The sequence below is a fragment of the Athene noctua genome, chromosome 1, assembly GCF_965140245.1.
Source record: "Athene noctua chromosome 1, bAthNoc1.hap1.1, whole genome shotgun sequence".
Lineage (NCBI taxonomy): Eukaryota > Metazoa > Chordata > Aves > Strigiformes > Strigidae > Athene > Athene noctua.
Window position 1 is genome coordinate 179,408,996 of NC_134037.1, and position 15,810 is coordinate 179,424,805.

At 40.8% G+C, this 15,810-nt stretch overlaps 1 protein-coding gene across 3 annotated transcripts in view; it reads right to left on the minus strand.

Moving 5' to 3' along the window:
• Nucleotides 1–15,304, minus strand: part of CDKL5 (cyclin dependent kinase like 5) — a 138,332-nt gene extending 123,028 nt beyond the window's left edge. For all 3 annotated transcript variants that reach the window (XM_074906597.1, XM_074906587.1, XM_074906606.1), the window contains exon 1: nt 15,190–15,304. The gene's annotated coding sequence lies outside the window, so the exon portion shown is untranslated. The remainder of the gene's footprint in view (nt 1–15,189) is intronic.
• Between the last annotated feature and the right edge of the window lie 506 nt (nt 15,305–15,810).

Genomic DNA, 15,810 nt, shown 5'->3' on the forward strand with positions numbered 1-15,810 from the left:
TACAGGTTCACTGGAATACACACCAAGGTCCTAGAAACAAGGAAATTTGTTCCAAGTAAATCACAGCATAAAACAGTAATCTTCATTAAAATGCATCACTAGCCATTCATAATTTGAGTGGTATTTCCCAACAAGAAACGACAGCCTGCAAGAATCCATGAAATTGCAACAGCAAACAAGAAATACAAAACAATTTAAAACATACACTGATCACAAGCAAAACCCCAAAAGCACCATCCCAACCTTTCATCTCTGATACAAAATGGTCAAAACAGTAGAGGACATACTTCTTGAACTTCTAGGGAGAAATGACAATTATCACTGCATAAAAGAGCTCAGCTGTATTGGGTTTGCATGGCAGGGTTTTGGTAGCGGGGGGCTACAGGGGTGCCCTCTGTGAGAAGCTGCTAGCAGCTTCCCCTGTGTCCCACAGAGCCGATGCCGCCGGCTCCAAGACGGACCCGCCACTGGACAAGGCCGAGCCCATCAGCAACGGTGGTAGCGCCGCTGGGATAACGTAGAAATAAGCAGGGGGAAAAGTTGCTGAATGACAGCAATTGCAGCCGGAGAGAGAAGGGAGAATGTGAGAGCAACAGCTCTGCAGCCCCCGAGGTCAGGGAAGAAGGAGGGCAGGAGGTGCTCCAGGCTCTGGAGCAGAGATTCCCCTGCAGCCCGTGGGGCAGCCCATGGCGGGGCAGGCTGGGCCCCTGCACCCACGGAGCAGCCCGTGGGGGACCCCACGCCGGAGCAGGTGGGTGCCTGAAGGAGGCTGTGACCCCGTGGGAAGCCCACGCTGGAGCAGGCTCCTGGCAGCACCTGAGGGGAGCAGCCCCGCTGGAGCAGGTTTGCTGTCAGGGCTTGGAGCAGGGGATGAGTGTGAGGAGTCCTTCCCCTGAGGAGGAAGGAGCAGCAGAGACAATGTGTGATGAACTGATCACAACCCCCATTCCCAGTCCCTCTGCACCACTCAGGGGCAGGAGGTAGAGAAATCAGGAATATGTTTTTCCCGTGACTGTAACTAGTGGATGATCTCTCCCTGTCCTTATCTCAACCCACCAGCCTTTCATTGTATTTTCTCTCCCCTGTCCAATTGAGGAGGGGAATGTTAGAGCATCTTTGGTGGGCACCTGTCATCCAGCCAGGGTCAACCCACCACATCAGCATACTTCAGTTCTCCTAAAAGCAGTCTACAACCTAGGGAGTCTTGTTCTGGTTCCTATTCAGTAATCTCAAATACTCAGCCAAGACCTCTACAATCCCTATAATTTAGAAGAACACAACTAAGTAGTTCCAAACAACTTCTTATATACAGAAACAGGAGCAGTGACACTGAGGTCTGCTCAAAACACCGCACCTCATAACTCTGACAAAGCTTCAAAACCTACCTAAAATGTCTTCTCCTATATCCACCAGCAAAACTCATTTCCACTTAAGCTCTATCTTAAGGCTTCTTAAGTAGAATAGATGAAAAGCTTTCCTGTTCACATCCTCCAGTGCTGATTCAATTAACCTGTGCCTTAACTGCAAGGAATACAATACAGGGATAGCTTACAGTATTACTGGGGGGGGGGGGGGGAAGAGGATCATGTTTGCTATTTTGCAGAAGGGCTATTTGATGATTATACTCTAACTAAAAGAATAATTACAAATGGGTGTCAAAGAAAACACTGACCACTCTTCTACCTTAAAGTTAAAAAACAGCATATTAATAGTGGTTCATGAAAAAACAAAGTCACCACCCTGAACAGAGCCAAGCAACAAAGGTGAAAACCACATAGCAAGTACAGATACAGCCCGGAACATTCACAGTTTCTACCAAAAGGCATAAGCATTCTATAGATTTCTGCTTTCTCAAATTCTGCTCCAATTTGTATTTCACCAGCTTGTTTCATAAACCTCTTAAAGACACGCAAAACAAGACAAACAGGCCGATTCATGGAACTCAAAGTACTGTTTCACATCATGCTCAGCAAAACTCCTTACACTGCACAGATTTTTAAAACCATGTCTATTTTTCCACTCTTTCCAAATTTAATACATTTACTGCACAACACCTTTGAACAATTGGTTACAGTAGTTTATACCATGACATGGTATGACATGTTCACAATAATTTAGAAGTGCAATAACTTGAAACAAAATAAATGTTAGTCAATGGCTGTACAGTAGAATTCTTACTCATCAGGAATTGGTCCCGTTGTTACCTTGACTTACATTTCACATTTTCAGGACTCCAATCACAGCTGTACCATAGCACTGGCACATGCACAGTATTCTCTCATGCCACTACTGACATCTTAACTCAAAATCAATTTGGAAACTTATTTTGTATGTTTCTCCTTCAAGAGGATTACATTTCTCTTAGGTACTGCAGTGCAATTACTCAACATTTGCTTTCATCTTTTTTCAGATTACTTCAAGCTATGTTTCTCCTCCTCCAATGATTTGGTTTTGCTATTAATTAAATGGCAGCATCCTTTTCCTCAGGTGGAATTATTAGAAAGCACCATAATGAATTATAACAACTATAAAACTGACAAGCACAACATACATTACTTTATTCTGTATTGGTAAGGAACAATGTTCGAAAGAGAATGTCCACTTATCTTCACTTAATCAGAGAAAAGGGAAAAAGACTTATCAAACTGAAAAGTTAGTAGAAAAAACCACCATGGTAAATATATATATGCCAGCAGCAGACCTCCTTGAAAATTATTTAAAAATACTTCCCTTCATATTGCAGTATTCCATATACCTTTTGGATAATTTCTCTTCAGTTCATGTATTTTGGAGGCATATTTAAAGGACAAAAATTTCAGTATAATATGTGGACTTTGTACAAGCATTTGCAGTTTTCTAAAAAAACAATCAGGAGAAAATAAACTGTTAGAATGGTATCATTTTCTCTGTTTCTTAAACATTTCACAAAGGCACAAAACATATTCCTTGTATTTAAAATAATCAGTATTTTCCCCAATATCAATACATCACCATTGGCAGTCACACATAAGAGATCATAAATGATTACTGAAGTGGTCCATGTGAGAATCAGCGGCATGCAGTAATACCAGAAACAGCAGCAAGACATCCCTAAGAGCTAATTTTTAGCCAAGCTAGATTAAGTACAGCATGAAATAATTTAAAAACTAATTTTCTAAAAAATAATTTAAGTTTGATTTATAATAAAACTATAGAGCATTAATAGTATGTTTTGTACATTTTTCTACTCTTAGAGGCAATCTTAAAGCAAGCATCACAGGAATTTCTCTAGCCTACAAATACTTATGTGCCCAGCATCAGCTGTTCTTCTACCACTAGCCCTATAGAACCTAAACATGAGCAAAAATATGCTTGCAAAATGCAACTAGACAAAAGTATTTTCAAGCAAGAGTTATTACATGTTAAACAATTTCACCTTTTAATATTTTGCTTCTAGATTTAAACTCCAAGTTAAAGCATACTACAATGCCATTTCTGCTGTGGAATCATGATGAAAATCTGTCCTATATAACTACCTGGCATTGGCGGACATTAAGCAACTCACATCACGTTCAAATTTATTTCTGGTTTTTGGCAGAGGAACTTCACCACCATAGTCTGCCATATATAATGAATATGAAAGCCTACAATTTCTTTTAATCTGTCCTGCAGTTCCTCAATAAAATGGTAAGGTCTACCCAACAAGGAAAAGGAAGTAAGGGAAAATTCACCATCCATCTTACAAACGTAACTGATTCTAGAGGTCCATTTTAATCTTCATCTATCATAGCACCTGAAATAAAATCCAATTATTTCAGCTTTACAGGTAGATTGGATTTTGATCCTGAGCCACGCGAATGAGCCATGAAATTACTAAAAAAAGCCCATAAATTAACATTGCACAAATATATATGCTACATACAGAGCTGCCGTATCCCAGACTAAAATGAATACACAACTCCCCAGTTTAAACCTTTAGCATGACACACCCACACAAACATTAGCAGGGCAGCACAGGGACTACTATTGACTGAATAATACCATACTTGGGAAGCACAGCTTGACGAAGCAGTGTTTCACCTCAAGCAGGAAGACTCAAGGCTAGTGGGACACCTATCCACAAGAGTAAACTCTCACCACAGCCTCATACCAGACCCTTCTTGATTCCATGGCCCAGCATAAAGCACACAGCCTTCCATAAAACCCAGACAACAGGTCTCTCAGTGTCAGGGCTCCACAACAGATTAAAAATCTGTAAATATGCTCAAGAACATAGTTTCATTTTCATCCCTGCTTTCATTCCACTACTGCAACCCAGCTTCCACTATTTAATTCCTCAATGTTGTATGCAAAAGCAGCTTTAAGGATAGGAAAGATCTTATATTTTCCTTTCTAAGTATTATAGTTACATTCACAACAGGTGGAAGAAACTGAAAGCGGTCATTTATCTGTACAGCAACTTCCATAAACACAAATTAGGACAGGGAGTCCCATCATACAGCCCCTACCCTCAAGATTTGACAGTATCAAAACACACTCCTATTTTTTACACTGGCACCCTTGTGCATTTTACACTACAAGTCATTCCCCTAATTTGGGGGTATGTATGTCTGTTGGATAGTAAAAATGCATGGAGCTTGGCAGCTTGCAGGTCGTTCGGTGGGGTCCGTTCTGTTGTAACTATTGCTGTACTCCACAAGGTAAAAAAAAGATCAAAACTAAAACTAATGATCAAAACCAGAAAGTGAGCAAGAAGTTATATTAAACCCTAAGAACGTAAGAAAAACCCAGAAAATAGTTTGATAGTCACAAAGTGAAAGTTACAACCATTGTTAATAAATTCTTTAAAAATTGGAGATATTAAAAAAAATATATGAACTAGTATTTTTAAAAAACATTGATTTTGGAGTGAGAAGGTAAATTTACTGAAACTATTTATTTGTATTTTCTATAGTTTCTGTAAAACAATCTTTTTTCACCAGCACTGAAGCTTTATGTAGTCTCATTATTTAAAAGGACAGCATACTTCCTCTCTGTTAATTTTTTTAATAAGAGCAAGCTAACAAGCTTGATCTACCATTCCATTTCCAGCAAAATAACCAACAATAGCTCAAATGTTATTTTAAGTGAATATAACTGGAACAGTAAAACAAAAGGTCACCCATTTTACTGGTGTGGAAAAATACAGAATGGGCCTCCTAGCCTCCCAGGGCTGTTCAGTAGTTCATATGATCAAAGGCAAGCAGCCTTCAGCCTTAATACAAGTATCTTCCCATCTCCCCTCATCCATACATATTATTTGCAACACAATTTTAGCCACTGTATTTTATGGTGACTTGTATAAACAAATTTGCTTTAGCCCACAAAAAAAATCACAAATCAACAAAAAAACCCACCAAACATCTCCCAGCATCAAAACTTAAAGCAATCTTAGATTTCAAATACATTACAAATATGCATAGATTTTTTTGTGAGTTGTATCACATAATTTGAGTCAGCAGAAGCAACCAGAAATGAAAACCAACTAGGTTAACAGAAGTAAGGCCATGATTTTTCTCAAACATGCTGTTCACTCACACAGCTTTAGATAACTAAAATGTCAGTGTGTATCGAATTTACTGAAACAGATTTAATGATTTCCAAATGACAGCAATAGTTATTTTGTTAGGAAAGTACAGTCAAGGTTCACCTCCTGAAAATACTGTTTTGTTACTACTACCGTGGACATCCCACACTGTCACCTTCATACTGGAATCTGTTTTTATTTATAGTAGTATTACAGTTTGTAAAGCAAGTCAAGTAACCCATTTGTTGTGCTGAAATTGCAAAATTATTGAAATCCTAAACTGAACAGAATATTTCAGCCTCAGGAGTTTTTCAGGAAACATTTTAGTGGTTTAGATTCATTTTGCTGTGCTACAGCACCTTTTTTCTCTCTAATCCCCCTCCATTCTATATATGAGATTCTATGTTTGAAGTTCCTCCTGGTTGGCTGCCAGTATTCTTCCTGCTTCAAGTTCATATTTCTGTCACTGACTTTGTAGGATATGTACAACCTCTTACCCACATACATCAGATGACATGTTTTCTATTCCACCCACAATCCTCTCCTTTTTCCTTGTTCTTTATGATAGGTTTAAACTGAGCAGCTCTTCCTCCAATTCCTTTAAAGATTCTTTAAAAACCTAAATTGTACTTCCGCATAACCTATATCAGGCACTGTCAAACAGGTCTCCCACAATCACTCTGGGTCCCACATCCACCCGTGAGAGTACCCTTACTTCCCTCCTAGAATAACATCCTCAAATTATTGCCTGTTACACTTGCCTCATTATGCACAACGCAATAACCTATCATCTCAGCTTCAGGTTTCTTGTTTTCCATACTACACTAGCTTGGCAAAAGCCAGCAAATGTCATGACAGGTATTACTACAGGCTGACCACAGAGACATAGAACAGAGTTCCCTCTGTTTCTTGACCAGTCTCTTCTCTAACCATCTGCCTGTTTCCATAAGGCCTGTATGTCTGTGTCAGAGCTGGAGAACCCTGCCCCTCTGCTAAAGTTGACCAAGAATTGAGCAAGTGGATCAGATGTTACTGGCAGGGTGGGAGAACAGGCTAATGGACAGATGGATGGACAGATGGAACAATTGCATAATCAACCTTCCCTCAAACTAAAATAAAACTTTGAAGTCCCACCTGTCCCACAAAGCATTTCATCAGTACTAGCCACACCCCAATTCAAGGTTTTCTGTTTTATAATAGGCAACACTGCATAAAGTAGTAGCTTTAGTCTATAGACTCACCGGATCAACACATTACTGGCTGTACATCACGATGTACAGCTACAGCACTCCATAAATTAACTGTCTTGAAACACAAAGTGTACCCAAACAAGATTTCACAGTTAAGCAGAAAAAGAATGGTTGCATAAAAACATTATAATAGCATGTAATTTAAAACATCCTTCGTAGTAATAACAATGACAACAAAAAAAAGAAGAAATAAAAGACAAGATTTTGGGGTGGAGTTTTTGGGGATTGTTTTTTTTTTTTTTTGTGGGTTCTTCTTAAAAACAAAAAACCAAAAAGATCTAGAGATGTAAAAATAAAGACTACTACCAATTAAAGGATCTGCAAAGGCGTCTTGCATTTCAACAGCCTAAGATTGTGTGAAGGGATAGAGAAGAAGCTGTGCTAGATGAACAGATGGATCAGGAAAGTGTGAAGAGGTCCATAAGGTAGACTCAAGTTTTTAAAGCATGAAACTTCTGAGGCAAGCATAGACTTACTGTATGTGTTTTGATACAAGAATTAGTTAAGGTGAGGAATTTTGAGGGTTGGTTGTTTGGGGTTTTTTTAAGCTTATAGATGTAGGTAGGTAACAGCACACTACACCACTCCAGACATGCACACATATTCAGGGATACTTCAACCCCAGCCTTGTCTGACAAGCAAGGCAAGGAAGACTGTAAGTATTTTTGCAGAGGTTAAGCAAACAACCAGATGGCAACATTGTGGATGTGGTAGATTAAGAGTGGAAACAAAAAAAGGGGGGGAGGGGGCAGGAATCAGTGTCAAATGGAGAAAAAAAACCCCTGCTTGCACCAAAGACCTTTGTTTCCTTTTAGCTGGTATTCTCTTGTAAAGTGCTGGGGGGGGGGGGGGGAATGCCCTGGAAAAAGAAGAATAATTCAATTTTACACAGCTTTTTCCTAGTGACATTTCAGGAATAAATACATATTTTAGGAAAATACTGCTTTTGAGCAGAACATCTAACTACACAGCCTCCTGAGGTCCCCCTTCCACCCCTGATATTTAAGTATCACTTCAAAATACCCTAAGCAATCCTATTGAAAACAGCAGCAGAAAGTTGGAAAGGTGTAATCTATGTTTATTAATAGATTCAGCCTCACTCCAGTGAGCACTCATCTTGCAATAAAAAAAAAAAAGGATAAATTAAATAAAGTGCACATTCTGAGGTTCACAACTGAAAGTTATTAACATTGATTGTCACTATGACAATTGCCTCTCTTTAACTAATAAACAGCTTTAATTTTTGGATTAATCGTTCTATACATAACTAACCCATAAGCAAATTATACTTTTTTTGATCTCAAATGGTATATATCAGAAAGCAAACTTGTTCTAAGTTACCATAAATCTATGCCCATCCCCTATTTTTCATCCCCAAAGTATATTCCAATAAGGCAGAAAACACTTAAGAGCTGCCAATACATCTACCAACTATTCTGAACAACATAAACTTGAAATATCGATTGAGATGTGGGATCAAAACCAGTTTCATATATTACATGAGTTTTAAGATTTCTTCACCTCTGAAGGGGGTCACATAAAAACTGAAGTCGGATGGGCCCCAATCCTGCATACACTTCCCCATAAGCAACAACTGAAGTTAAACATATGTTTAACTTATTACATGTGCACAAATATTTGTAGAGAGGGCTTGAATGACTCCAGGGAATAAACAGAGTGCTGCCAAGTGTTCAAAATAAAAAACAGAAGCAGAAACTTTTCCTGCAGTTTGTTTTCAGCTACTGTAAAGTTTTTACTGAATGTAGCAGGTTACAGGAATTTAGAAGTGTAATAGCTCTGTTAAGAAGAGTTTTATGAAGAGGTGACTATGACATATACCCACCTTCCATACACCTCTGTTTTGCTATTACCATTTCAGATAACAGACAACAATGCAATCTATAAAAACACCCACTATCTTGGAAGATGTGGAACAACCAAACTAAATGATATTTATTCACAGAGAACTGCTCTGATCAACCTGCAATTAATACGATATGCTGCAGCACACAAGATACAACAAATTGCAGTACGTCTGGTAAGAGCCAGCAGAAAGTAATACCCAAATCCTTCCAGCAAGCTTATCTACTAAAAGACTCCCATGAAATCACAGTTTCCTCTTTACCATTAGCTAGAAGTGTCATCCAGATGGAAAGGGAGGGGACAGAAAAAGATCAGCACACACCACCAAGCATTGTGAATCTGCAACACTCAGGTCACGCTGGACTTCAGCTCTACCAACATCAGCATAGTGCCGATGTGTCAGTAGGCACAGGGAGTTTGAGAGTTGCGAATTAAAAAAAAAAAAAAAATTACTTTCTTAAGATTAGGAAATGTAGCAACAAGTTATAGGTTATAAATGCAAATTTACTGTGCTCTCGAGTTTAATCCAAAAGTTTCTATGCTTTAAAGATAAATACGTAAGTACAAAGTCCCACTTGCTGGTACAAGGCTTAAAAAAGTTACCAGCTGGCAGTTATTTTGTGGCCACGAAATCAGAGTGCTCCAACAAGTTAAAATGTCACCCAGTCTATTGCATACAGGCCAAACAAAGATCTATCTTCTCAAGGTCAGAAAGGGATGAGACTGTAAAGCACTGAATTGATGTACATTGAAGTAGCTATTCACTTACTTCACGTGTAAGTGGGACTTCACAGCTGAGTAGCTGCTCACTTCATAAGCACCAAGGTCACTCAAAGTAAACCAAACATAATGAAAACCTCTGAGTGATCCTATGCCAGATAGTTACTCCAGATAATTATCAATTCAGTAGAAATGTTAAAAAGATCTATTTCAAGACTACAACTTCTATGAGTTTGAAAACCAAGGGTTTTCCCACAAAGACTTCACAATTAGTTGTCAGATTAACCTAAATATAGTTCTAAGGAACTAAACTAAGAATTCTCTCCTACAAGTAACTCATTGTAAGTGTTAACCATTTCTCTGAATTCACTAAGAAATGTACAGCTCCTACAATACATGATGACTTTTAAACACTGACACCTAATTATGATGAAAAGTGGAGGAGGGGATGAAAAAAGTTGTTTTAATATTCAAGCTCCGAGAACTACTATTTATACTAATAGTTGAATAAATATTTTATTCTACTGAACCTTACAGCCACATCCTCCCTTTCCTTCAGCTGAATGAAGCAGCATGTTACCATTAACATCTGTACTTCTATAGTCATCTGTAAGAAAAGGTTAACAGAGACAGGGATACAATTCACCAAAATAATGGAGCTCTATGTGGCTGGCATAATGAGGATTCAGTTGATTCTCATTTTGTTTTTTTCAGATAAGAAATTTGGGGTTTGGCTTGGGAGCTTTCCCTCCCTCTTTTTTAAAATATTGCCAAGCAAGTATTTCTTGTGAATGTCACCCACAGCAATATTATCTTCTTTTTCCAAAATAAGTGTCAGTGTTAAATTAAGTTATCCTATTGTTAAAAATAAATCTACTAAAGGATTCATTTTCAAAACACTAACAGGCAATTCCAACACTATGAGGTTCAACCAGTTTAGATTAGAAATACAAAGTTCAAGCCAAACTGGAACATACTAACATATCTTCTGCAGTAATGATAAAAAAATAAACGTAATTGTACTAAAGCTAGAATTAAAAGCTTCTGGAGACCTAAACACTTCAGTATCACAGAAAGTCATCATATATCAACATCTTACTCTGTATTGATTTTCTTCATTTTAAGACACAGCAATATATTATTTTGACTCCACAGCAACTAAACATAACTTAGGTATCAACCTATGAAAATATGAACTGAGAAGCAGAACACAACTCTAGCTTAAGAGCCCATACATTAATTTCTGAAAGCTATTTTGCTCAAAGGAAATAGGCATGGAAGTTGTCTGAAGACTAGACTATTCCTGCAACATTCTCATGGTTGCCTCAGAGAAGAGAGTTAAAAAAAACCCCGCAATATTTCTATAGCAACAGAGTTTAAGACATGCAAAAACTTTCAATTTACTTTGTTCTTTCATTGCAATTTCATCAAGATACTTAACACAATTATTTCTGCTATGCTAAAATATCTTATTTAACACAGTGACAAAGAAATACATTATCACATTCTAAATAAAAAAACCTTATTTTTAAAAGCTGAATACATTAGTGTTGTGAACATTCAGAAGTTTAACTTTTTCCCTCATCCATATTTAATATTATGAAACTGCACAGACTCAGCAAAAGGGCCGATGTTGTAACAGCAATTTCCTCAGTTTACTTATGTATTCTTTTAATGCTCATTTTAATTTATATTATGAAATTAATTCTTAATGCTTCTGATGCATAAAGTTGGTATTACCATTCACAAATAAATCTCCATCCAGATACTAAAATATCACAGTTAGAATAGAGAATTTGGATCCAAGAAATAAACTCTATTACTCAATATATTACATACATTCTTCAATGATAACAAGTCACTGACCATTCTCATTCCTTGATGTTCTCATGTAAAAATCAAGATAAAAACCTAAAGTTGCTAGGTTTAGCTCATGAGTAGGGCTAAACCTCTTTAAAATTCTCAAATAGAAGTTCTTGACAAATGTAAGCCATTCTTGTTCCGCTCACATGATGGCACATAGTTCACAATGAAGTCATTTATCTTCCATGTCAACACATTTTCAGGGTAGCTCCCTCTCATTACTGTTTCATGAACCATCTTCATGCTCTGCTCAGAGTAAGCATATAACCTAATGAAAATTCTCATAAATAAGAATTAGTATCTTACCCAGAGCTCAAATAATACCTAGGAAAACTTCTGGTTAGGTTTTTTCTTTCCAGATTTCCACTGCTGAGTGTTGTGTGTTTGTACAGAGAGAAAGCTAATGCTTATATGTGAACGGTTTTCGAGAGCATCCATATATAGTCAGTATTATAAATAGCTATTTTTATAACAGCACTGAACTGACTTTTCGTTATATATAGAGAGGGTGTTTTCTGCACACAGAAATTATTTTCTTATTCTACCTTGTACTTGCAGTCTTAGCTCTCCCACTCACACAGTCCTGCTTCATACAACAGAAATAGCCACTGTGAGTGTCAAACCACACTGGCACTATATTTCATAGAATCATAGAATACCAGGTTGGAAGGCACCTCAGGCATCATCTGGTCCAACCTTTCGTGGCAAAAGCACGGTCTAGAGAGATGGCCCAGCACCCTGTCCAGCTGAATCTTAAAAGTGCACAATGTTGGTGAATCTACCAGTTCCCTGGGGAGATTATTCCAGTGGTTGATTGTTCTCTGTGAAAAATTTTCCTGTTGTGTCCAGTAAGAATCTCCCCAGGAGTAACTTGTACCCATTACCCCCATTTTTTTCTCTTGGGGCTCCTTGTAAAAAGGGAGTCTCCATTTTCTTTGGAGCAACCCTTTAAATACTGGAACACAGTGTTAACTATACCAGTGCTCCAATAATAGTTTCCAGACTAGCCCAAACGTCATTACAAGAAGTTCTCTCCATACTGACAACAGAATTTTTACATTTTCCTGTAGCTATTTCACTAGTACAAAAGGCTTACAAAACTGGTATTTTCAAGGGGTTTGTTAGGAATATGGAGCTACAGTAAACATTTCAGCAACTGAATCTCAAAGTGTATTTTGTCCTCATTATTATTATTAAACTAAACTGAAAGGATCTATGAGAACATTAAAATGGATCTGCAATTTGTTTCAACACTTCAAGTTTTGAAAACTAAGCCAGAGGAGATCAGCTACAACACTAACGTGTTTGTTACAACTCTCATTTTGAAATCAGACAAAAGAAATGAAAACAAATTTCTAGTTTCAGCTTCCATAAAGTTCTAATCTAGAACATTAAGAAAAAAAATCTTTTAACATGAAACAACAAATAGATCAGATTCATTTAAATTGTCAAAATTCAATTAAAATTAAAAATCAGGCATAATGCAAGCATTTTTTACATGTGTATTTCTGAATGATAACTGCTTTCAGCCGCAGATCTAAGCACTGTCTGAAGTTAATTCAAAATATCTAGTTTCACAATACAGTATGGCACTTGCACCTTGCAGCACGTGATTGCTACAGCTTGAAATTTCTCCCCTTTCCTATAAACTGTGATCTTACACCACTGCAATATATCATCCAATTTTTCTGCATGCCAGAAAAACCTAAGGGGCTAAAACATGGCAACAAAGATTTTGACACAATTTTTATTAAAATCCCTAAATGCTACAGTTTTAGGTAAATACTGACAAACAAGGCCATACTCCTGAGAATTATTCAATGCAGAGGCTTCTTTAAGCAGAGCTCTCTCCTTGAAGAACATCTTACCAGAAGTACAAAGGGGAAGATTTTCCCTCCTATTGCCAAATGAGCAAATTGAGAGAAATCTTAAACACCCACACAACTAGAGGTAGTATTTAAGCCTGTACAATAGAAAAAGCCAATACTTTTATTATTCAATCCACCTATTAAAATGGCGCTTTGTGTTTCTACTACAGGCAGGTATATTTTTATAAAAAGCTTGCTGCTTTTTTTTTTTTCATTTGCAGATCTCTTCACTGTTAAGTCAGCACACACAAAGACAAGAAAAATCTTAAAGATCATGTTGTTTTAAGCAAACCCAACAGACTACCTGAAACATTTGATCTGACACACACTGTGATCTAGGATAAAAATAGTTGTGTCCTCACACATAGTAAAATGAAGTGGGAACTGTAGATTGTACTAGCCAAGAAACCATTATCAACTGGCAATATAAATACAACTTGATCATTCATATACTGGAAGCTGGGGGTGCTCAACACCTCTCTGAAAAACAGCAGAGAGGCATGAGGGCAATAAAAGAAACTAACTGGACTATTCAAAACTTCCCTTCTGCAATAATGCAGAACCTGAAGGCCATTCATGATCTGCATCTATCAGCATGCCAATGGATCTTCCTAGCCTTCCTCTGTTTTATATTTTCTCACAGCCTGAGACATTCCAAAGCTTTGCTAAATAAACATGTATTTGCAATAAATAAGAACTCTTCCAGACACACCTGTGACCAATGCATTACCATCTTGACAAGTCTACTGAGAAGTCAGGTAATAGCTTCTCTCACTCAGAGCACAGCACAGAGGAATTTGCATGATCATTACTAATTTCACTATGGCAGTTTCACGCTGTTGCTGTTTCAGACTGCTACCTGCCGCAGCAATGGTAGGCAGTACACGATGCAGACAGGAGGAGGATCTCTGAGAGAGAGGCTGGAGTAGTTGAGCAGCAGCAACTGCACGCAGAGCCCTCACATACACTGAAGAGAATGGAATAGGAAGGGAGCTGCTTGCTCCTCCAGCCCAAGAAGAGGCATTGCTGCAAACACACAAAACCTTGCTTGAAAAAAAATCCCTTTTCCCTTCCATACGCTCAAGGCCAAGGATAGCAACCCACTTTTCCCTGCTCACCGACCAATATATGAAACGAAACCTGAGAGCGGAATCAAGGAATAGCCCAGCAATGGGAATCCCGGCATCCCTCTTCTTCCTAGCGGCTCCAAGTGAGGAACAGCCTCCTCTCCTGGGTGTTGTCCCCTCTGATGCTCTCCATCACCACCTACCTACCCGATAACAAATAGTGTATTTTCTCATAACTGGCACAGAAAATGCACAAACCCAGCAACAGTGCGACTGATTAAATAAATTTAAAAAAAAAAAAAAAAGCCACCACACAAAAAACCCCCAACCAAAACAGAGAAACACTCCCTCCCTCAAATCGCAATAATCTAAGGAGTATCTTTATAGAAAAAGCCACGAGCCCTTCTCGCCAGGCGGAAGCCGGTATCAGGGAGGAAGAGGGGCAAGGGAGCCACGACAACGAACACGGGCGGAATCCCACGGGCGGAATCCCACAGGCGGCCGCCGCCGCCGCCCCCCCCCCGCTCCGCCGCGGGCACCTCAGTGAAACCGCGGCCGGCGGGACCGCGGAAGGACCGCGCCCGCGGGCTCTGCCCCCTCCGAGAGGGGCAGCGAGCGGACACCGCGCCGCCGCCCGACCCCGCCGGGCACGGCCGCCTCGCCCCGCCGCCGGCCGGGAGCACCTGGGCTGCGGAGCGGGGCGCGGCGCGGCGCTGCCCGCCGGCGGAGGCACCCACCAGCCCCGCGCCCGCCGCGGCAGCGCCAGGAATCGGCTCCCGGCGGGATGGGGGGAGGGTGGGCGGCGGCCGCTCAGCGGCGGCGACGGCAGCGGGGAGTAGGGTGGGTGGCGAGCAGCGGGGGTCGTGCGGCTGGACGGGGGGCGGGACGGGGGGGAAGGGACGGGAGCCGAGGCGCGGGGCTGCCCCCGCGGCAGCCGGGAGGTGACAGGTGAGGGCGGCGGAGGGCAAGGGGCGACCTCCCGGCGCTCGCCCGGCGCGGCGCAGCTGCCCTACCTCCGCTCCGGCGCTGCCGCTGCTCTCGTTACACACGGCGGCGCGCACTCACTGGCCCGCCGCCGCCCCCTCACTCCGCTCCCCCACCCGCCGCGGTCCCTCCCTAGCGCGGCGCTCAACCGATACCACTAGCCGCCCAGCCCCACCCCTAAACCTACAATGACACTTTCTCCCTCCAGTGACACAGGAGGGAGCGAACCCGAGCCGCGCCCACACCCTCCTTGACCAATAGAAGCGAGGCTTGAGCCTTCTTAATCCCGCCCCCGATGGCACCTCCCTTAGCTTCGGCACCGCCCCCTCTCGCGGCAGGTTCGGTTGACTCGCAGCTGCCGAGCGACGGGTGCGGGTCTCCGGGCGTCGCGGACTCCGGGGCTCGCGTCGGGGCAGCGGCGGTCGGTAGCTGAGCGGTGTCCGGCTGTAGGAGCGGAGGCAGCAGTGACACCTCCGCTGGCAGCGGGGGCAGGTGGAGGTGCGGGGCTCAGCCCTCGGCAGGGCAGTGGCCTTCCCCGTACGGCAGGTGGCTCTTCGTTCGGGGGGATTTCTCCTAACAGATGGCTTTTTTTTTTTTTTTTTTTTTGGCATGGAAACTGATCCACGCCCCCGGCACGCAGAGCCGTTAGT